We start from the raw sequence: 24,194 nt of genomic DNA, 5'->3' as shown, positions 1-24,194 counted from the left end.
TCCAGGAACGCTGGGCTAGTTTCCATTCCCAGGTCCAGGAACACTGCGATAGTTTCCGTTCCCCAGTCCAGGAAGATTGGGCTAGTTTCCTTTCCCCAATCCAGGAACACTGGGCTAGTTTCCTTTCCCCAATCCAGGAACACTGGGCTAGTTTCCTTTCCCCAATCCAGGATCACTGAGCTAGTTTCCTTTCCCCAATCCAGGAACACTGGGCTAGTTTCCGTTCCCCAGTCCAAAAACACTGAGCTCGTTTCCTTTCTCCAATCCAGGAACACTGAGCTAGTTTCCTTTCCCCAATCCAGGAACACTGGGCTAGTTTCCTTTCCCCAATCCAGGAACACTGGGCTAGTTTCCTTTCCCCAATCCAGGAACACTGAGCTAGTTTCCTTTCCCCAATCCAGGAACACTGAGCTAGTTTCCGTTCCCAGGTCCAGGAACACTGGGCTAGTTTCCTTTCCCCAATCCAGGAATACTGAGCTAGTTTCCTTTCCCCAATCCAGGAACACTGGGCTAGTTTCCGTTCCCCAGTCCAGGAACACTGGGCTAGTTTCCTTTCCCCAATCAGGGAACACTGGGCTCATTTCCTTTCCCCAATCCAGGAACAATGGGCTCGTTTCCTTTCATCAATTCAGGAACAATGGGCTCGTTTCCTTTCATCAATTCAGGAACAATGGGCTAGTTTCCTTTCCCCAATCCAGGAACAATGGGCTCGTTTCCTTTCCTCAATCCAGGAACAATGGGCTCGTTTCCTTTCCCAAATCCAGGAACACTGAGCTAGTTTCCTTTCCCCAATCCAGGAACACTGGGCTAGTTTCCTTTCCCCAATCCAGGAACACTGGGCTAGTTTCCTTTCCCCAATCCAGGAACACTGAGCTAGTATCCTTTCCCCAATCCAGGATCACTGGGCTAGTTTCCTTTCCCCAATCCAGGAACAATGGGCTAGTTTCCTTTCCCCAATCCAGGAACACTGGGCTAGTTTCCATTCCCCAGTCCAGGAACACTGGGCTAGTTTCCTTTCCCCTATCCAGGAACACTGGGCTCATTTCCTTCCCCAATCCTGGAACAATGGGCTCGTTTCCCTTCCTGAATCCAGGAGCAATGGGCTAGTTTCCTTTCCCCAATCCAGGAACACTGAGCTAGTTTCCTTTCCCCAATCCACGAACACTGGGCTAGTTTCCTTTCCCCAATCCAGGAAAACTGAGCTAGTTTCCATTCCCCAATCCAGGAACACTGGGCTTGTTTCCTTTCCCCAATCCAGGAACACTCAGCTAGTTTCCTTTCCCCAATCCAGGAACACTGGGCGAGTTTCCTTTTCCCAATTCAGGAACACTGGGCTAGTTTCCTTTCGGCAATCCAAGAACACTGGGCTAGTTTCCTTTCCCCAATCCAGGAACACTGAGCTAGTATCCTTTCCCCAATCCAGGAACACTGGGCTAGTTTCCTTTCCCCAATCCAGGAACAATGGGCTAGTTTCCTTTCCACAATCCAGGAACACTGGGCTAGTTTCCATTCCCCAGTCCAGGAACACTGGGCTAGTTTCCTTTCCTCAATCCAGAAACACTGGGCTCATTTCCTTCCCCAATCCAGGAACGCTGGGCTAGTTTCCATTCCCAGGTCCAGGAACACTGCGATAGTTTCCGTTCCCCAGTCCAGGAAGATTGGGCTAGTTTCCTTTCCCCAATCCAGGAACACTGGGCTAGTTTCCTTTCCCCAATCCAGGAACACTGGGCTAGTTTCCTTTCCCCAATCCAGGATCACTGAGCTAGTTTCCTTTCCCCAATCCAGGAACACTGGGCTAGTTTCCGTTCCCCAGTCCAAAAACACTGAGCTCGTTTCCTTTCTCCAATCCAGGAACACTGAGCTAGTTTCCTTTCCCCAATCCAGGAACACTGGGCTAGTTTCCTTTCCCCAATCCAGGAACACTGGGCTAGTTTCCTTTCCCCAATCCAGGAACACTGAGCTAGTTTCCTTTCCCCAATCCAGGAACACTGAGCTAGTTTCCGTTCCCAGGTCCAGGAACACTGGGCTAGTTTCCTTTCCCCAATCCAGGAATACTGAGCTAGTTTCCTTTCCCCAATCCAGGAACACTGGGCTAGTTTCCGTTCCCCAGTCCAGGAACACTGGGCTAGTTTCCTTTCCCCAATCAGGGAACACTGGGCTCATTTCCTTTCCCCAATCCAGGAACAATGGGCTCGTTTCCTTTCATCAATTCAGGAACAATGGGCTCGTTTCCTTTCATCAATTCAGGAACAATGGGCTAGTTTCCTTTCCCCAATCCAGGAACAATGGGCTCGTTTCCTTTCCTCAATCCAGGAACAATGGGCTCGTTTCCTTTCCCAAATCCAGGAACACTGAGCTAGTTTCCTTTCCCCAATCCAGGAACACTGGGCTAGTTTCCTTTCCCCAATCCAGGAACACTGGGCTAGTTTCCTTTCCCCAATCCAGGAACACTGAGCTAGTATCCTTTCCCCAATCCAGGATCACTGGGCTAGTTTCCTTTCCCCAATCCAGGAACAATGGGCTAGTTTCCTTTCCCCAATCCAGGAACACTGGGCTAGTTTCCATTCCCCAGTCCAGGAACACTGGGCTAGTTTCCTTTCCCCTATCCAGGAACACTGGGCTCATTTCCTTCCCCAATCCTGGAACAATGGGCTCGTTTCCCTTCCTGAATCCAGGAGCAATGGGCTAGTTTCCTTTCCCCAATCCAGGAACACTGAGCTAGTTTCCTTTCCCCAATCCACGAACACTGGGCTAGTTTCCTTTCCCCAATCCAGGAAAACTGAGCTAGTTTCCATTCCCCAATCCAGGAACACTGGGCTTGTTTCCTTTCCCCAATCCAGGAACACTCAGCTAGTTTCCTTTCCCCAATCCAGGAACACTGGGCGAGTTTCCTTTTCCCAATTCAGGAACACTGGGCTAGTTTCCTTTCGGCAATCCAAGAACACTGGGCTAGTTTCCTTTCCCCACTCCAGGAACACTGAGCTAGTATCCTTTCCCCAATCCAGGAACACTGGGCTAGTTTCCTTTCCCCAATCCAGGAACAATGGGCTAGTTTCCTTTCCCCAATCCAGGAACACTGGGCTAGTTTCCATTCCCCAGTCCAGGAACACTGGGCTAGTTTCCTTTCCTCAATCCAGAAACACTGGGCTCATTTCCTTCCCCAATCCAGGAACGCTGGGCTAGTTTCCATTCCCAGGTCCAGGAACACTGCGATAGTTTCCGTTCCCCAGTCCAGGAAGATTGGGCTAGTTTCCTTTCCCCAATCCAGGAACACTGGGCTAGTTTCCTTTCCCCAATCCAGGAACACTGGGCTAGTTTCCTTTCCCCAATCCAGGATCACTGAGCTAGTTTCCTTTCCCCAATCCAGGAACACTGGGCTAGTTTCCGTTCCCCAGTCCAAAAACACTGAGCTCGTATCCTTTCTCCAATCCAGGAACACTGAGCTAGTTTCCTTTCCCCAATCCAGGAACACTGGGCTAGTTTCCTTTCCCCAATCCAGGAACACTGGGCTAGTTTCCTTTCCCCAATCCAGGAACACTGAGCTAGTTTCCTTTCCCCAATCCAGGAACACTGAGCTAGTTTCCGTTCCCAGGTCCAGGAACACTGGGCTAGTTTCCTTTCCCCAATCCAGGAATACTGAGCTAGTTTCCTTTCCCCAATCCAGGAACACTGGGCTAGTTTCCGTTCCCCAGTCCAGGAACACTGGGCTAGTTTCCTTTCCCCAATCAGGGAACACTGGGCTCATTTCCTTTCCCCAATCCAGGAACAATGGGCTCGTTTCCTTTCATCAATTCAGGAACAATGGGCTCGTTTCCTTTCATCAATTCAGGAACAATGGGCTAGTTTCCTTTCCCCAATCCAGGAACAATGGGCTCGTTTCCTTTCCTCAATCCAGGAACAATGGGCTCGTTTCCTTTCCCAAATCCAGGAACACTGAGCTAGTTTCCTTTCCCCAATCCAGGAACACTGGGCTAGTTTCCTTTCCCCAATCCAGGAACACTGGGCTAGTTTCCTTTCCCCAATCCAGGAACACTGAGCTAGTATCCTTTCCCCAATCCAGGATCACTGGGCTAGTTTCCTTTCCCCAATCCAGGAACAATGGGCTAGTTTCCTTTCCCCAATCCAGGAACACTGGGCTAGTTTCCATTCCCCAGTCCAGGAACACTGGGCTAGTTTCCTTTCCCCTATCCAGGAACACTGGGCTCATTTCCTTCCCCAATCCTGGAACAATGGGCTCGTTTCCCTTCCTGAATCCAGGAGCAATGGGCTAGTTTCCTTTCCCCAATCCAGGAACACTGGGCTAGTTTCCTTTCCCCAATCCAGGAACACTGAGCTAGTTTCCTTTCCCCAATCCAGGAACACTGGGGAGTTACCGTTCCCAATCCAGGAACACTGAGCTAGTTTCCTTTCCCCAATCCAGGAACACTGGGCTAGTTTCCTTTCCCAAATCCAGGAACACTGAGCTAGTTTCCTTTCCCCAATCCAGGAACACTGAGCTAGTTTCCTTTCCCCAATCCAGGAACAATGGGCTAGTTTCCATTCCCCAATCCAGGAACACTGAGCAAGTTTCCTTTCCCCAATCCAGGAACACTGAGCTCGTTTCCTTTCCCCAATCCAGGAACACTGGGCGAGTTTCCTTTCCCCAATCCAGGAACACTTGGCTAGTTTCCTTTCCCCAATCCAGGAACACTGAGCTAGTTTCCTTTCCCCAATCCACGAACACTGGGCTAGTTTCCTTTCCCCAATCCAGGAACACTGGGCTAGTTTCCTTTCACCAATCCAGGAATACTGAGCTAGTTTCCTTTCCCCAATCCAGGAACACTGGGCTAGTTTCCTTTCCTCAATCCATGAACAATGAGCAAGTTTCCTTTCCCCAATCCAGGAACACTGAGCTAGTTTCCTTACCGCAATCCAGGAACACTGAGCTAGTTTCCTTTCCCCAATCCAGGAACACTGAGCTAGTTTCCTTTCCCCAATCCAGGAACACTGGGCGAGTTTCCTTTCCCCTTCCAGGAACAATGGGCTAGTTTCCTTTCCCCAATCCAGGAACAATGGGCTCGTTTCCTTTCCTCAATCCAGGAACAATGGGCGCGTTTCCTTTCCCAAATCCAGGAACACTGAGCTAGTTTGCTTTCCCCAATCCAGGAACACTGGGCTAGTTACCGTTCCCAATCCAGGAACACTGAGCTAGTTTCCTTTCCCCAATCCAGGAACACTGGGCTAGTTTCCTTTCCCCAATCCAGGAACACTGAGCAAGTTTCCTTTCCCCAATCCAGGAACACTGAGCTAGTTTCCTTTCCCCAATCCAGGAACACTGGGCGAGTTTCCTTTCCCCAATCCAGGAACACTTGGCTAGTTTCCTTTCCCCAATCCAGGAACACTGAGCTAGTTTCCTTTCCCCAATCCACGAACACTGGGCTAGTTTCCTTTCCCCAATCCAGGAAAACTGAGCTAGTTTCCTTTCCCCAATCCAGGAACACTGGGCTTGTTTCCTTTCCCCAATCCAGGAACACTGAGCTAGTTTCCTTTCCCCAATCCAGGAACACTAGGCTAGTTTCCTTTCCCCAATCGAGGAACACTGGGCTAGTTTCCTTTCCCCAATCCAGGAACACTGAGCAAGTTTCCTTTCCCCAATCCAGGAACACTGAGCTAGTTTCCTTTCCCCAATCCAGGAACACTGAGCTAGTTTCCTTTCCCCAGTCCAGGAACACTGAGCTAGTTTCCTTTCCCCAATCCAGGAACACTGGGCGAGTTTCCTTTCCCCAATCCAGGAACACTGAGCTAGTTTCCTTTCCCCAATCCAGGAACACTGAGCTAGTTTCCTTTCCCCAATCCAGGAACACTGGGCGAGTTTCCTTTCCCCAATCCAGGAACACTGGGCTAGTTTCCTTTCCCCAATCCAGGAACACTGGGCTAGTTTCCTTTCCCCAATCCAGGAACACTGAGCTAGTATCCTTTCCCCAATCCAGGAACACTGGGCTAGTTTCCTTTCCCCAATCCAGGAACAATGGGCTAGTTTCCTTTCCCCAATCCAGGAACACTGGGCTAGTTTCCATTCCCCAGTCCAGGAACACTGGGCTAGTTTCCTTTCCCCTATCCAGGAACACTGGGCTCATTTCCTTCCCCAATCCTGGAACAATGGGCTCGTTTCCATTCCTGAATCCAGGAGCAATGGGCTAGTTTCCTTTCCCCAATCCAGGAACACTGAGCTAGTTTCCTTTCCCCAATCCAGGAACACTGGGCGAGTTTCCTTTACCCATTCCAGGAACACTTGGCTAGTTTCCTTTCCCCAATCCAGGAACACTGAGCTAGTTTCCTTTCCCCAATCCACGAGCACTGGGCTAGTTTCCTTTCCCCAATCCAGGAAAACTGAGCTAGTTTCCATTCCCCAATCCAGGAACACTGGGCTTGTTTCCTTTCCCCAATCCAGGAACACTCAGCTAGTTTCCTTTCCCCAATCCAGGAACACTGGGCGAGTTTCCTTTTCCCAATTCAGGAACACTGGGCTAGTTTCCTTTCGGCAATCCAAGAACACTGGGCTAGTTTCCTTTCCCCAATCCAGGAACACTGAGCTAGTATCCTTTCCCCAATCCAGGAACACTGGGCTAGTTTCCTTTCCCCAATCCAGGAACAATGGGCTAGTTTCCTTTCCCCAATCCAGGAACACTGGGCTAGTTTCCATTCCCCAGTCCAGGAACACTGGGCTAGTTTCCTTTCCTCAATCCAGAAACACTGGGCTCATTTCCTTCCCCAATCCAGGAACGCTGGGCTAGTTTCCATTCCCAGGTCCAGGAACACTGCGATAGTTTCCGTTCCCCAGTCCAGGAAGATTGGGCTAGTTTCCTTTCCCCAATCCAGGAACACTGGGCTAGTTTCCTTTCCCCAATCCAGGAACACTGGGCTAGTTTCCTTTCCCCAATCCAGGATCACTGAGCTAGTTTCCTTTCCCCAATCCAGGAACACTGGGCTAGTTTCCGTTCCCCAGTCCAAAAACACTGAGCTCGTTTCCTTTCTCCAATCCAGGAACACTGAGCTAGTTTCCTTTCCCCAATCCAGGAACACTGGGCTAGTTTCCTTTCCCCAATCCAGGAACACTGGGCTAGTTTCCTTTCCCCAATCCAGGAACACTGAGCTAGTTTCCTTTCCCCAATCCAGGAACACTGGGCTAGTTTCCGTTCCCCAGTCCAGGAACACTGGGCTAGTTTCCTTTCCCCAATCAGGGAACACTGGGCTCATTTCCTTTCCCCAATCCAGGAACAATGGGCTCGTTTCCTTTCATCAATTCAGGAACAATGGGCTAGTTTCCTTTCCCCAATCCAGGAACAATGGGCTCGTTTCCTTTCCTCAATCCAGGAACAATGGGCTCGTTTCCTTTCCCAAATCCAGGAACACTGAGCTAGTTTCCTTTCCCCAATCCAGGAACACTGGGCTAGTTCCCGTTCCCAATCCAGGAACACTGAGCTAGTTTCCTTTCCCCAATCCAGGAACACTGGGCTAGTTTCCTTTCCCCAATCCAGGAATACTGAGCTAGTTTCCTTTCCCCAATCCAGGAACACTGGGCTAGTTTCCGTTCCCCAGTCCAGGAACACTGGGCTAGTTTCCTTTCCCCAATCAGGGAACACTGGGCTCATTTCCTTTCCCCAATCCAGGAACAATGGGCTCGTTTCCTTTCATCAATTCAGGAACAATGGGCTAGTTTCCTTTCCCCAATCCAGGAACAATGGGCTCGTTTCCTTTCCTCAATCCAGGAACAATGGGCTCGTTTCCTTTCCCAAATCCAGGAACACTGAGCTAGTTTCCTTTCCCCAATCCAGGAACACTGGGCTAGTTCCCGTTCCCAATCCAGGAACACTGAGCTAGTTTCCTTTCCCCAATCCAGGAACACTGGGCTAGTTTCCTTTCCCCAATCCAGGAACACTGAGCTAGTTTCCTTTCCCCAATCCAGGAACACTGAGCTAGTTTCCTTTCCCCAATCCAGGAACACTGGGCTAGTTTCCTTTCCCAATCCAGGAACACTGGGCTCGTTTCCTTTCCCCAATCCAGGAACACTGAGGTAGTTTCCTTTCCCCAATCCAGGAACACTAGGCTAGTTTCCTTTCCCCAATCGAGGAACACTGGGCTAGTTTCCTTTCCCCAATCCAGGAACACTGAGCAAGTTTCCTTTCCCCAATCCAGGAACACTGAGCTAGTTTCCTTTCCCCAATCCAGGAACACTGAGCTAGTTTCCTTTCCCCAGTCCAGGAACACTGAGCTAGTTTCCTTTCCCCAATCCAGGAACACTGGGCGAGTTTCCTTTCCCCAATCCAGGAACACTGAGCTAGTTTCCTTTCCCCAATCCAGGAACACTGAGCTAGTTTCCTTTCCCCAATCCAGGAACACTGGGCGAGTTTCCTTTCCCCAATCCAGGAACACTGGGCTAGTTTCCTTTCCCCAATCCAGGAACACTGGGCTAGTTTCCTTTCCCCAATCCAGGAACACTGAGCTAGTATCCTTTCCCCAATCCAGGATCACTGGGCTAGTTTCCTTTCCCCAATCCAGGAACAATGGGCTAATTTCCTTTCCCCAATCCAGGAACACTGGGCTAGTTTCCATTCCCCAGTCCAGGAACATTGGGCTAGTTTCCTTTCCCCTATCCAGGAACACTGGGCTCATTTCCTTCCCCAATCCAGGAACAATGGGCTCGTTTCCCTTCCTGAATCCAGGAGCAATGGGCCAGTTTCCTTTCCCCAATCCAGGAACACTGGGCTAGTTTCCTTTCCCCAATCCAGGAACACTGAGCTAGTTTCCTTTCCCCAATCCAGGAACACTGGGGAGTTACCGTTCCCAATCCAGGAACACTGAGCTAGTTTCCTTTCCCCAATCCAGGAACACTGGGCTAGTTTCCTTTCCCAAATCCAGGAACACTGAGCTAGTTTCCTTTCCCCAATCCAGGAACACTGAGCTAGTTTCCTTTCCCCAATCCAGGAACAATGGGCTAGTTTCCATTCCCCAATCCAGGAACACTGAGCAAGTTTCCTTTCCCCAATCCAGGAACACTGAGCTCGTTTCCTTTCCCCAATCCAGGAACACTGGGCAAGTTTCCTTTCCCCAATCCAGGAACACTTGGCTAGTTTCCTTTCCCCAATCCAGGAACACTGAGCTAGTTTCCTTTCCCCAATCCACGAACACTGGGCTAGTTTCCTTTCCCCAATCCAGGAACACTGGGCTAGTTTCCTTTCCCCAATCCAGGAATACTGAGCTAGTTTCCTTTCCCCAATCCAGGAACACTGGGCTTGTTTCCTTTCCCCAATCCAGGAACGCAGGGCGAGTTTCCTTTTCCTAATTCAGGAACACTGGGCTAGTTTCCTTTCGGCAATCCAGGAACACTGGGCTAGTTTCCTTTCCCCAATCCAGGAACACTGAGCTAGTATCCTTTCCCCAATCCAGGAACACTGGGCTAGTTTCCTTTCCCCAATCCAGGAACAATGGGCTAGTTTCCTTTCCCCAATCCAGGAACAATGGGCTAGTTTCCATTCCCCCAGTCCAGGAACACTGGGCTAGTTTCCTGTCCCCAATCCAGAAACACTGGGCTCATTTCCTTTCCCCAATCCAGGAACACTGGGCGAGTTTCCTTTCCCCAATCCAGGAACACTTGGCTAGTTTCCTTTCCCCAATCCAGGAACACTGAGCTAGTTTCCTTTCCCCAATCCACGAACACTGGGCTAGTTTCCTTTCCCCAATCCAGGAACACTGGGCTAGTTTCCTTTCCCCAATCCAGGAATACTGAGCTAGTTTCCTTTCCCCAATCCAGGAACACTGGGCTAGTTTCCTTTCCCCAATCCAGGAACACAGGGCGAGTTTCCTTTTCCTAATTCAGGAACACTGGGCTAGTTTCCTTTCGGCAATCCAGGAACACTGGGCTAGTTTCCTTTCCCCAATCCAGGAACACTGAGCTAGTATCCTTTCCCCAATCCAGGAACACTGGGCTAGTTTCCTTTCCCCAATCCAGGAACAATGGGCTAGTTTCCTTTCCCCAATCCAGGAACACTGGGCTAGTTTCCATTCCCCCAGTCCAGGAACACTGGGCTAGTTTCCTGTCCCCAATCCAGAAACACTGGGCTCATTTCCTTCCCCAATCCAGGAACACTGGGCTAGTTTCCGTTCCCCAGTCCAGGAACACTGGGCTAGTTTCCTTTCCCCAATCAGGGAACACTGGGCTCATTTCCTTTCCCCAATCCAGGAACAATGGGCTCGTTTCCTTTCCTCAATTCAGGAACAATGGGCTAGTTTCCTTTCCCCAATCCAGGAACAATGGGCTCGTTTCCTTTCCTTAATCCAGGAATAATGGGCTCGTTTCCTTTCCCAAATCCAGGAACACTGAGCTAGTTTCCATTCCCCAATCCAGGAACACTGGGCGAGTTACCGTTCCCAATCCATGAACACTGAGCAAGTTTCCTTTCCCCAATCCAGGAACACTGAGCTAGTTTCCTTACCCCAATCCAGGAACACTGAGCTAGTTTCCTTTCCCCAATCCAGGAACACTGAGCTAGTTTCCTTTCCCCAATCCAGGAACACTGGGCGAGTTTCCTTTCCCCTTCCAGGAACAATGGGCTAGTTTCCTTTCCCCAATCCAGGAACAATGGGCTCGTTTCCTTTCCTCAATCCAGGAACAATGGGCGCGTTTCCTTTCCCAAATCCAGGAACACTGAGCTAGTTTGCTTTCCCCAATCCAGGAACACTGGGCTAGTTACCGTTCCCAATCCAGGAACACTGAGCTAGTTTCCTTTCCCCAATCCAGGAACACTGGGCTAGTTTCCTTTCCCCAATCCAGGAACACTGAGCAAGTTTCCTTTCCCCAATCCAGGAACACTGAGCTAGTTTCCTTTCCCCAATCCAGGAACACTGGGCGAGTTTCCTTTCCCCAATCCAGGAACACTTGGCTAGTTTCCTTTCCCCAATCCAGGAACACTGAGCTAGTTTCCTTTCCCCAATCCACGAACACTGGGCTAGTTTCCTTTCCCCAATCCAGGAAAACTGAGCTAGTTTCCTTTCCCCAATCCAGGAACACTGGGCTTGTTTCCTTTCCCCAATCCAGGAACACTGAGCTAGTTTCCTTTCCCCAATCCAGGAACACTAGGCTAGTTTCCTTTCCCCAATCGAGGAACACTGGGCTAGTTTCCTTTCCCCAATCCAGGAACACTGAGCAAGTTTCCTTTCCCCAATCCAGGAACACTGAGCTAGTTTCCTTTCCCCAATCCAGGAACACTGAGCTAGTTTCCTTTCCCCAGTCCAGGAACACTGAGCTAGTTTCCTTTCCCCAATCCAGGAACACTGGGCGAGTTTCCTTTCCCCAATTCAGGAACACTGAGCTAGTTTCCTTTCCCCAATCCAGGAACACTGAGCTAGTTTCCTTTCCCCAATCCAGGAACACTGGGCGAGTTTCCTTTCCCCAATCCAGGAACACTGGGCTAGTTTCCTTTCCCCAATCCAGGAACACTGGGCTAGTTTCCTTTCCCCAATCCAGGAACACTGAGCTAGTATCCTTTCCCCAATCCAGGAACACTGGGCTAGTTTCCTTTCCCCAATCCAGGAACAATGGGCTAGTTTCCTTTCCCCAATCCAGGAACACTGGGCTAGTTTCCATTCCCCAGTCCAGGAACACTGGGCTAGTTTCCTTTCCCCTATCCAGGAACACTGGGCTCATTTCCTTCCCCAATCCTGGAACAATGGGCTCGTTTCCCTTCCTGAATCCAGGAGCAATGGGCTAGTTTCCTTTCCCCAATCCAGGAACACTGAGCTAGTTTCCTTTCCCCAATCCAGGAACACTGGGCGAGTTTCCTTTACCCATTCCAGGAACACTTGGCTAGTTTCCTTTCCCCAATCCAGGAACACTGAGCTAGTTTCCTTTCCCCAATCCACGAACACTGGGCTAGTTTCCTTTCCCCAATCCAGGAAAACTGAGCTAGTTTCCTTTCCCCAATCCAGGAACACTGGGCTTGTTTCCTTTCTCCAATCCAGGAACACTCAGCTAGTTTCCTTTCCCCAATCCAGGAACACTGGGCGAGTTTCCTTTTCCCAATTCAGGAACACTGGGCTAGTTTCCTTTCGGCAATCCAAGAACACTGGGCTAGTTTCCTTTCCCCAATCCAGGAACACTGAGCTAGTATCCTTTCCCCAATCCAGGAACAATGGGCTAGTTTCCTTTCCCCAATCCAGGAACACTGGGCTAGTTTCCATTCCCCAGTCCAGGAACACTGGGCTAGTTTCCTTTCCTCGATCCAGAAACACTGGGCTCATTTCCTTCCCCAATCCAGGAACGCTGGGCTAGTTTCCATTCCCAGGTCCAGGAACACTGCGATAGTTTCCGTTCCCCAGTCCAGGAAGATTGGGCTAGTTTCCTTTCCCCAATCCAGGAACACTGGGCTAGTTTCCTTTCCCCAATCCAGGAACACTGGGCTAGTTTCCTTTCCCCAATCCAGGATCACTGAGCTAGTTTCCTTTCCCCAATCCAGGAACACTGGGCTAGTTTCCGTTCCCCAGTGCAAAAACACTGAGCTCGTTTCCTTTCTCCAATCCAGGAACACTGAGCTAGTTTCCTTTCCCCAATCCAGCAACACTGGGCTAGTTTCCTTTCCCCAATCCAGGAACACTGGGCTAGTTTCCTTTCCCCAATCCAGGAACACTGAGCTAGTTTCCTTTCCCCAATCCAGGAACACTGAGCTAGTTTCCGTTCCCAGGTCCAGGAACACTGGGCTAGTTTCCTTTCCCCAATCCAGGAACAATGGGCTCGTTTCCTTTCATCAATTCAGGAACAATGGGCTAGTTTCCTTTCCCCAATCCAGGAACAATGGGCTCGTTTCCTTTCCTCAATCCAGGAACAATGGGCTCGTTTCCTTTCCCAAATCCAGGAACACTGAGCTAGTTTCCTTTCCCCAATCCAGGAACACTGGGCTAGTTCCCGTTCCCAATCCAGGAACACTGAGCTAGTTTCCTTTCCCCAATCCAGGAACACTGGGCTAGTTTCCTTTCCCCAATCCAGGAACACTGAGCTAGTTTCCTTTCCCCAATCCAGGAACACTGAGCTAGTTTCCTTTCCCCAATCCAGGAACACTGGGCTAGTTTCCTTTCCCAATCCAGGAACACTGGGCTCGTTTCCTTTCCCCAATCCAGGAACACTGAGCTAGTTTCCTTTCCCCAATCCAGGAACACTAGGCTAGTTTCCTTTCCCCAATCGAGGAACACTGGGCTAGTTTCCTTTCCCCAATCCAGGAACACTGAGCAAGTTTCCTTTCCCCAATCCAGGAACACTGAGCTAGTTTCCTTTCCCCAATCCAGGAACACTGAGCTAGTTTCCTTTCCCCAGTCCAGGAACACTGAGCTAGTTTCCTTTCCCCAATCCAGGAACACTGGGCGAGTTTCCTTTCCCCAATCCAGGAACACTGAGATAGTTTCCTTTCCCCAATCCAGGAACACTGAGCTAGTTTCCTTTCCCCAATCCAGGAACACTGAGCTAGTTTCCTTTCCCCAGTCCAGGAACACTGAGCTAGTTTCCTTTCCCCAATCCAGGAACACTGGGCGAGTTTCCTTTCCCCAATCCAGGAACACTGAGCTAGTTTCCTTTCCCCAATCCAGGAACACTGAGCTAGTTTCCTTTCCCCAATCCAGGAACACTGGGCGAGTTTCCTTTCCCCAATCCAGGAACACTGGGCTAGTTTCCTTTCCCCAATCCAGGAACACTGGGCTAGTTTCCTTTCCCCAATCCAGGAACACTGAGCTAGTATCCTTTCCCCAATCCAGGATCACTGGGCTAGTTTCCTTTCCCCAATCCAGGAACAATGGGCTAGTTTCCTTTCCCCAATCCAGGAACACTGGGCTAGTTTCCATTCCCCAGTCCAGGAACACTGGGCTAGTTTCCTTTCCCCTATCCAGGAACACTGGGCTCATTTCCTTCCCCAATCCTGGAACAATGGGCTCGTTTCCCTTCCTGAATCCAGGAGCAATGGGCTAGTTTCCTTTCCCCAATCCAGGAACACTGGGCTAGTTTCCTTTCCCCAATCCAGGAACACTGGCCTAGTTTCCTTTCCCCAATCCAGGAACACTGGGCTAGTTTCCTTTCCCCAATCCAGGAACACTGAGCTAGTTTCCTTTCCCCAATCCAGGAACACTGGGCTAGTTTCCTTTCCCCAATTCAGAAACACTGGGCTAGTTTCCTTTCCCCAATCCAGGAACACTGGGCTAGTTTCCTTTCCCCAATCCAGGAACACTGGGCTAGTTTCCTTTCCCCAATCCAGGAACACTGAGCTAGTTTCCTTTCCCCAATCCAGGAACACTGGGCTAGTTTCCTTTCCCCAATCCAGGAACACTGGGCTAGTTTCCTTTCCCCAATCCAGGAACACTGAGCTAGTTTCCTTTCCCCAATCCAGGAACACTGGGCTAGTTTCCTTTCCCCAATCCAGGAACACTGGGCTAGTTTCCTTTCCCCAATCCAGAAACACTGGGCTAGTTTCCTTTCCCCAATCCAGGAACACTGAGCTAGTTTCCTTTCCCCAATCCAGGAACACTGAGCTAGTTTCCTTTCCCCAATCCAGGAACACTGAGCTCGTTTCCTTTCCCCAATCCAGGAACACTGGGCGAGTTTCCTTTCCCCAATTCAGGAACACTGGGCTAGTTTCCTTTCGGGTATCCAGGAACAATGGGCTAGTTTCCTTTCCCCAATCCAGGAACACTGGGCATGTTTCCGTTCCCCAGTCCAGGAACACTGGGCTAATTTCCTTTCCCCAATCCAGGAACACTGGGCTCATTTCCTTTCCCCAATCCAGGAACAATGGGCTCGTTTCCTTTCCTCAATCCAGGAGCAATGGGCTAGTTTCCTTTCCCCAATCCAGGAACACTGGGCTAGTTTCCTATCCCCAATCCAGGAACACTGAGCTAGTTTCCTTTCCCCAATCCAGGAACAATGGGCTAGTTACCGTTCCCCAATCCAGGAACACTGGGCTAGTTTCCTTTCCCCAATCCAGGAACACGGGCTAGTTACCGTTCCCAATCCAGGAACACTGAGCTAGTTTCCTTTCCCCAATCCAGGAACACTGGGCTAGTTTCCTTTCCCCAATCCAGGAAAACTGAGCTAGTTTCCTTTCCCCAATCCAGGAACACTGAGCTAGTTTCCTTTCCCCAATCCAGGAACACTGGGCTAGTTTCCTTTCCCCAATCCAGGAACACTGAGCTCGTTTCCTTTCCCCAATCCAGGAACACTGATCTAGTTTCCTTTCCCCAATTCAGGAACACTCGGCTAGTTTCCTTTCCCCAATCCAGGAACACTGAGCTAGTTTCCTTTCCCCAATCCAGGAACACTGAGCAAGTTTCCTTTCCCCAATCCAGGAACACTGAGCTAGTTTCCTTTCCCCAATCCAGGAACACTGAGCTAGTTTCCTTTCCCCAATCCAGGAATACTGGGCGAGTTTCCTTTCCCCAATCCAGGAACACTTGGCTAGTTTCCTTTCCCCAATCCACGAACACTGGGCTAGTTTCCTTTCCCCAATCCAGGAACACTGGGCTAGTTTCCTTTCCCCAATCCAGGAACACTGAGCTAGTTTCCTTTCCCCAATCCAGGAACACTGGTCTTGTTTCCTTTCCCCAATCCAGGAACACTGAGCTAGTTTCCTTTCCCCAATCCAGGAACACTGGGCGAGTTTCCTTTTCCCAATTCAGGAACACTGGGCTAGTTTCCTTTCGGCAATCCAGGAACACTGGGCTAGTTTCCTTTCCCCAATCCAGGAACACTGGGCTCATTTCCTTTCCCCAATCCAGGAACACTGGGCGAGTTTCCTTTCCCCAATCCAGGAACACTGGGCTAGTTTCCTTTCGGCAATCCAGGAACACTGGGCTAGTTTCCTTTCCCCAATCCAGGAACACTGAGCTAGTATCCTTTCCCCAATCCAGGAACACTGGGCTAGTTTCCTTTCCCCAATCCAGGAACAATGGGCTAGTTTCCTTTCCCCAATCCAGGAACACTGGGCTAGTTTCCATTCCCCAGTCCAGGAACACTGGGCTAGTTTCCTTTCCCCTATCCAGGAACACTGGGCTCATTTCCTTCCCCAATCCTGGAACAATGGGCACGTTTCCCTTCCTCAATCCAGGAGCAATGGGCTAGTTTCCTTTCCCCAATCCAGGAACACTGGGCTAGTTTCCTTTCCCCAATCCAGGAACACTGAGCTAGTTTCCTTTCCCCAATCCAGGAACACTGGGCTAGTTTCCTTTCCCCAATCCAGGAACACTGGCCTAGTTTCCTTTCCCCAATCCAGGAACACTGAGCTAGTTTCCTTTCCCCAATCCAGGAACACTGGGCTAGTTTCCTTTCCCCAATCCAGGAACACTGAGCTAGTTTCCATTCCCCAATCCAGGAACACTGGGCTAGTTTCCTTTCCCCAATTCAGAAACACTGGGCTAGTTTGCTTTCCCCAATCCAGGAACACTGGGCTAGTTTCCTTTCCCCAATCCAGGAACACTGGGCTAGTTTCCTTTCCCCAATCCAGGAACACTGAGCTAGTTTCCTTTCCCCAATCCAGGAACACTGGGCTAGTTTCCTTTCCCCAATCCAGGAACACTGGGCTAGTTTCCTTTCCCCAATCCAGGAACACTGAGCTAGTTTCCTTTCCCCAATCCAGGAACACTGGGCTAGTTTCCTTTCCCCAATCCAGGAACACTGGGCTAGTTTCCTTTCCCCAATCCAGGAACACTGCGCTAGTTTCCTTTCCCCAATCCAGGAACACTGAGCTAGTTTCCTTTCCCCAATCCAGGAACACTGAGCTAGTTTCCTTTCCCCAATCCAGGAACACAGAGCTCGTTGCCTTTCCCCAATCCAGGAACACTGGGCGAGTTTCCTTTCCCCAATTCAGGAACACTGGGCTAGTTTCCTTTCGGGAATCCAGGAACAATGGGCTAGTTTCCTTTCCCCAATCCAGGAACACTGGGCATGTTTCCGTTCCCCAGTCCAGGAACACTGGGCTAATTTCCTTTCCCCAATCCAGGAACACGCGGCTCATTTCCTTTCCCCAATCCAGGAACAATGGGCTCGTTTCCTTTCCTCAATCCAGGAGCAATGGGCTAGTTTCCTTTCCCCAATCCAGGAACACTTGGCTAGTTTCCTTTCCCCAATCCAGGAACACTGAGCTAGTTTCCTTTCCCCAATCCACGAACACTGGGCTAGTTTCCTTTCCCCAATCCAGGAACACTGGGCTAGTTTTCTTTCCCCAATCCAGGAACACTTAGCTAGTTTCCTTTCCCCAATCCAGGAACACTGAGCTTGTTTCCTTTCCCCAATCCAGGAACACTGAGCTAGTTTCCTTTCCCCAATCCAGGAACACTGGGCGAGTTTCCTTTTCCCAATTCAGGAACACTGGGCTAGTTTCCTTTCCCCAATCCAGGAACACTGGGCTAGTTTCCTTTCCCCAATCCAGGAACACTTTGCTAGTATCCTTTCCCCAATCCAGGAACACTGGGCTAGTTTCCTTTCCCCAATCCAGGAACAATGGGCTAGTTTCCTTTCCCCAATCCAGGAACACTGGGCTAGTTTCCATTCCCCAGTCCAGGAACACTGGGCTAGTTTCCTTTCCCCAATCCAGAAACACTGGGCTCATTTCCTTCCCCAATCCAGGAACGCTGGGCTAGTTTCCGTTCCCAGGTCCAGGAACACTGCGATAGTTTCCGTTCCCCAGTCCAGGAAGATTGGGCTAGTTTCCTTTCCCCAATCCAGGAACACTGGGCTAGTTTCCTTTCCCCAATCCAGGAACACTGGGCTAGTTTCCTTTACTCAATCCAGGATCACTGAGCTAGTTTCCTTTCCCCAATCCAGGAACACTGGGCCAGTTTCCGTTCCCCAGTCCAAAAACACTGAGCTAGTTTCCTTTCCCCAATCCAGGAACACTGAGCTAGTTTCCTTTCCCCAATCCAGGAACACTGGGCTAGTTTCCTTTCCTCAATCCAGGAACACTGGGCTAGTTTCCTTTCCCCAATCCAGGAACACTGAGCTAGTTTCCTTTCCCCAATCCAGGAACACTGAGCTAGTTTCCGTTCCCAGGTCCAGGAACACTGCGATAGTTTCCGTTTCCCAGTCCAGGAAGATTGGGCTAGTTTCCTTTCCCCAATCCAGGAACACTGGGCTAGTTTCCTTTCCCCAATCCAGGAACACTGGGCTAGTTTCCTTTCCCCAATCCAGGAATACTGAGCTAGTTTCCTTTCCCCAATCCAGGAACACTGGGCTAGTTTCCGTTCCCCAGTCCAGGAACACTGGGCTAGTTTCCTTTCCCCAATCAGGGAACACTGGGCTCATTTCCTTTCCCCAATCCAGGAACCATGGGCTCGTTTCCTTTCCTCAATTCAGGAACAATGAGCTAGTTTCCTTTCCCCAATCCAGGAACAATGGGCTCGTATCCTTTCCTCAATCCAGGAACAATGGGCTCGTTTCCTTTCCCAAATCCAGGAACACTGAGCTAGTTTCCTTTCCCCAATCCAGGAACACTGGGCTAGTTACCATTCGCAATCCAGGAACACTGAGCTAGTTTCCTTTCCCCAATCCAGGAACACTGAGCTAGTATCCTTTCCCCAATCCAGGAACACTGGGCTAGTTTCCTTTCCCCAATCCAGGAACAATGGGCTAGTTTCCTTTCCCCAATCCAGGAACACTGGGCTAGTTTCCATTCCCCAGTCCAGGAACACTGGGCTAGTTTCCTTTCCCAAATCCAGGAACACTGGGCTCATTTCCTTCCCCAATCCAGGAACGCTGGGCTAATTTCCGTTCCCAGGTCCAGGAACACTGCGATAGTTTCCGTTCCCCAGTCCAGGAAGATTGGGCTAGTTTCCTTTCCCCAATCCAGGAACACTGGGCTAGTTTCCTTTCCCCAATCCAGGAACACTGGGCTAGTTTCCTTTCCCCAATCCAGGATCACTGAGCTAGTTTCCTTTCCCCAATCCAGGAACACTGGGCTAGTTTCCGTTCCCCAGTCCAAAAACACTGAGCTAGTTTCCTTTCCCCAATCCAGGAACACTGAGCTAGTTTCCTTTCCCCAATCCAGGAACACTGGGCTAGTTTCCTTTCCCCAATCCAGGAACACTGAGCTAGTTTCCTTTCCCCAATCCAGGAACACTGAGCTAGTTTCCGTTCCCAGGTCCAGGAACACTGCGATAGTTTCCGTTCCCCAGTCCAGGAAGATTGGGCTAGTTTCCGTTCCCCAGTCCAAAAACACTGAGCTAGTTTCCTTTCCCCAATCCAGGAACACTGAGCTAGTTTCCTTTCCCCAATCCAGGAACACTGGGCTAGTTTCCTTTCCCCAATCCAGGAACACTGAGCTAGTTTCCTTTCCCCAATCCAGGAACACTGAGCTAGTTTCCGTTCCCAGGTCCAGGAACACTGCGATAGTTTCCGTTCCCCAATCCAGGAACACTGGGCTAGTTTCCTTTCCCTAATCAAGGAACACTGAGCTAGTTTCCTTTCCCCAATCCAGGAACACTGGTCTTGTTTCCTTTACCCAATCCAGGAACACTGAGCTAGTTTCCTTTCCCCAATCCAGGAACACTGGGCGAGTTTCCTTTTCCCAATTCAGGAACACTGGGCTAGTTTCCTTTCGGCAATCCAGGAACACTGGGCTAGTTTCCTTTCCCCAATCCAGGAACACTGGGCTCATTTCCTTTCCCCAATCCAGGAACACTGGGCGAGTTTCCTTTCCCCAATCCAGGAACACTGGGCTAGTTTCCTTTCGGCAATCCAGGAACACTGGGCTAGTTTCCTTTCCCCAATCCAGGAACACTGAGCTAGTATCCTTTCCCCAATCCAGGAACACTGGGCTAGTTTCCTTTCCCCAATCCAGGAACAATGGGCTAGTTTCCTTTCCCCAATCCAGGAACACTGGGCTAGTTTCCATTCCCCAGTCCAGGAACACTGGGCTAGTTTCCTTTCCCCTATCCAGGAACACTGGGCTCATTTCCTTCCCCAATCCTGGAACAATGGGCTCGTTTCCCTTCCTCAATCCAGGAGCAACGGGCTAGTTTCCTTTCCCCAATCCAGGAACACTGGGCTAGTTTCCTTTCCCCAATCCAGGAACACTGAGCTAGTTTCCTTTCCCCAATCCAGGAACACTGGGCTAGTTTCCTTTCCCCAATCCAGGAACACTGGCCTAGTTTCCTTTCCCCAATCCAGGAACACTGAGCTAGTTTCCTTTCCCCAATCCAGGAACACTGGGCTAGTTTCCTTTCCCCAATCCAGGAACACTGAGCTAGTTTCCATTCCCCAATCCAGGAACACTGGGCTAGTTTCCTTTCCCCAATTCAGAAACACTGGGCTAGTTTCCTTTCCCCAATCCAGGAACACTGGGCTAGTTTCCTTTCCCCAATCCAGGAACACTGGGCTAGTTTCCTTTCCCCAATCCAGGAACACTGAGCTAGTTTCCTTTCCCCAATCCAGGAACACTGGGCTAGTTTCCTTTCCCCAATCCAGGAACACTGGGCTAGTTTCCTTTCCCCAATCCAGGAACACTGAGCTAGTTTCCTTTCCCCAATCCAGGAACACTGGGCTAGTTTCCTTTCCCCAATCCAGGAACACTGGGCTAGTTTCCTTTCCCCAATCCAGGAACACTGCGCTAGTTTCCTTTCCCCAATCCAGGAACACTGAGCTAGTTTCCTTTCCCCAATCCAGGAACACTGAGCTAGTTTCCTTTCCCCAATCCAGGAACACAGAGCTCGTTGCCTTTCCCCAATCCAGGAACACTGGGCGAGTTTCCTTTCCCCAATTCAGGAACACTGGGCTAGTTTCCTTTCGGGAATCCAGGAACAATGGGCTAGTTTCCTTTCCCCAATCCAGGAACACTGGGCATGTTTCCGTTCCCCAGTCCAGGAACACTGGGCTAATTTCCTTTCCCCAATCCAGGAACACTCGGCTCATTTCCTTTCCCCAATCCAGGAACAATGGGCTCGTTTCCTTTCCTCAATCCAGGAGCAATGGGCTAGTTTCCTTTCCCCAATCCAGGAACACTTGGCTAGTTTCCTTTCCCCAATCCAGGAACACTGAGCTAGTTTCCTTTCCCCAATCCACGAACACTGGGCTAGTTTCCTTTCCCCAATCCAGGAACACTGGGCTAGTTTCCTTTCCCCAATCCAGGAACACTGAGCTAGTTTCCTTTCCCCAATCCAGGAACACTGGGCTTGTTTCCTTTCCCCAATCCAGGAACACTGAGCTAGTTTCCTTTCCCCAATCCAGGAACACTGGGCGAGTTTCCTTTTCCCAATTCAGGAACACTGGGCTAGTTTCCTTTCCCCAATCCAGGAACACTGGGCTAGTTTCCTTTCCCCAATCCAGGAACACTTTGCTAGTATCCTTTCCCCAATCCAGGAACACTGGGCTAGTTTCCTTTCCCCAATCCAGGAACAATGGGCTAGTTTCCTTTCCCCAATCCAGGAACACTGGGCTAGTTTCCATTCCCCAGTCCAGGAACACTGGGCTAGTTTCCTTTCCCCAATCCAGAAACACTGGGCTCATTTCCTTCCCCAATCCAGGAACGCTGGGCTAGTTTCCGTTCCCAGGTCCAGGAACACTGCGATAGTTTCCGTTCCCCAGTCCAGGAAGATTGGGCTAGTTTCCTTTCCCCAATCCAGGAACACTGGGCTAGTTTCCTTTCCCCAATCCAGGAACACTGGGCTAGTTTCCTTTATCAATCCAGGATCACTGAGCTAGTTTCCTTTCCCCAATCCAGGAACACTGGGCTAGTTTCCGTTCCCCAGTCCAAAAACACTGAGCTAGTTTCCTTTCCCCAATCCAGGAACACTGAGCTAGTTTCCTTTCCCCAATCCAGGAACACTGGGCTAGTTTCCTTTCCTCAATCCAGGAACACTGGGCTAGTTTCCTTTCCCCAATCCAGGAACACTGAGCTAGTTTCCTTTCCCCAATCCAGGAACACTGAGCTAGTTTCCGTTCCCAGGTCCAGGAACACTGCGATAGTTTCCGTTCCCCAGTCCAGGAAGATTGGGCTAGTTTCCTTTCCCAAATCCAGGAACACTGGGCTAGTTTCCTTTCCCCAATCCAGGAACACTGGGCTAGTTTCCTTTCCCCAATCCAGGAATACTGAGCTAGTTTCCTTTCCCCAATCCAGGAACACTGGGCTAGTTTCCGTTCCCCAGTCCAGGAACACTGGGCTAGTTTCCTTTCCCCAATCAGGGAACACTGGGCTCATTTCCTTTCCCCAATCCAGGAACCATGGGCTCGTTTCCTTTCCTCAATTCAGGAACAATGAGCTAGTTTCCTTTCCCCAATCCAGGAACAATGGGCTCGTATCCGTTCCTCAATCCAGGAACAATGGGCTCGTTTCCTTTCCCAAATCCAGGAACACTGAGCTAGTTTCCTTTCCCCAATCCAGGAACACTGGGCTAGTTACCATTCGCAATCCAGGAACACTGAGCTAGTTTCCTTTCCCCAATCCAGGAACACTGAGCTAGTATCCTTTCCCCAATCCAGGAACACTGGGCTAGTTTCCTTTCCCCAATCCAGGAACAATGGGCTAGTTTCCTTTCCCCAATCCAGGAACACTGGGCTAGTTTCCATTCCCCAGTCCAGGAACACTGGGCTAGTTTCCTTTCCCAAATCCAGGAACACTGGGCTCATTTCCTTCCCCAATCCAGGAACGCTGGGCTAATTTCCGTTCCCAGGTCCAGGAACACTGCGATAGTTTCCGTTCCCCAGTCCAGGAAGATTGGGCTAGTTTCCTTTCCCCAATCCAGGAACACTGGGCTAGTTTCCTTTCCCCAATCCAGGAACACTGGGCTAGTTTCCTTTCCCCAATCCAGGATCACTGAGCTAGTTTCCTTTCCCCAATCCAGGAACACTGGGCTAGTTTCCGTTCCCCAGTCCAAAAACACTGAGCTAGTTTCCTTTCCCCAATCCAGGAACACTGAGCTAGTTTCCTTTCCCCAATCCAGGAACACTGGGCTAGTTTCCTTTCCCCAATCCAGGAACACTGAGCTAGTTTCCTTTCCCCAATCCAGGAACACTGAGCTAGTTTCCGTTCCCAGGTCCAGGAACACTGCGATAGTTTCCGTTCCCCAGTCCAGGAAGATTGGGCTAGTTTCCTTTCCCCAATCCAGGAACACTGGGCTAGTTTCCTTTCCCCAATCCAGAAACACTGGGCTAGTTTCCTTTCCCCAATCCAGGAACACTGGGCTAGTTTCCTTTCCTCAATCCAGGATCACTGAGCTAGTTTCCTTTCCCCAATCCAGGAACACTGGGCTAGTTTCCGTTCCCCAGTCCAAAAACACTGAGCTAGTTTCCTTTCCCCAATCCAGGAACACTGAGCTAGTTTCCTTTCCCCAATCCAGGAACACTGGGCTAGTTTCCTTTCCCCAATCCAGGAACACTGGGCTAGTTTCCTTTCCCCAATCCAGGAACACTGAGCTAGTTTCCTTTCCCCAATCTAGGAACACTGCGATAGTTTCCGTTCCCCAGTCCAGGAAGATTGGGCTAGTTTCCTTTCCCCAATCCAGGAACACTGGGCTAGTTTCCTTTCCCCAATCCAGGAACACTGGGCTAGTTTCCTTTCCCCAATCCAGGAATACTGAGCTAGTTTCCTTTCCCCAATCCAGGAACACTGGGCTAGTTTCCGTTCCCCAGTCCAGGAACACTGGGCTAGTTTCCTTTCCCCAATCAGGGAACACTGGGCTCATTTCCTTTCCCCAATCCAGGAACCATGGGCTCGTTTTCTTTCCTCAATTCAGGAACAATGAGCTAGTTTCCTTTCCCCAATCCAGGAACAATGGGCTCGTTTCCTTTCCTCAATCCAGGAACAATGGGCTCGTTTCCTTTCCCAAATCCAGGAACACTGAGCTAGTTTCCTTTCCCCAATCAGGGAACACTGAGCAAGTTTCCTTTCCCCAATCCAGGAACACTGGGCTAGATTCCTTTCCCCAATCCAGGAACACTGGGCTAGTTTCCTTTCCCCAATCCAGGAACACTGGGCTCATTTCCTTCCCCAATCCAGGAACGCTGGTCTAGTTTCCGTTCCCAGGTCCAGGAACACTGCGATAGTTTCCGTTCCCCAGTCCAGGAAGATTGGGCTAGTTTCCTTTCCCCAATCCAGGAACACTGGGCTAGTTTCCTTTCCCCAATCCAGGAATACTGAGCTAGTTTCCTTTCCCCAATCCAGGAACACTGGGCTAGTTTCCGTTCCCCAGTCCAGGAA

Source organism: Pristiophorus japonicus, chromosome 17 (genome assembly GCF_044704955.1).
Source record: "Pristiophorus japonicus isolate sPriJap1 chromosome 17, sPriJap1.hap1, whole genome shotgun sequence".
Taxonomy (NCBI): domain Eukaryota; kingdom Metazoa; phylum Chordata; class Chondrichthyes; family Pristiophoridae; genus Pristiophorus; species Pristiophorus japonicus.
This window is presented reverse-complemented; position numbering follows the sequence as displayed.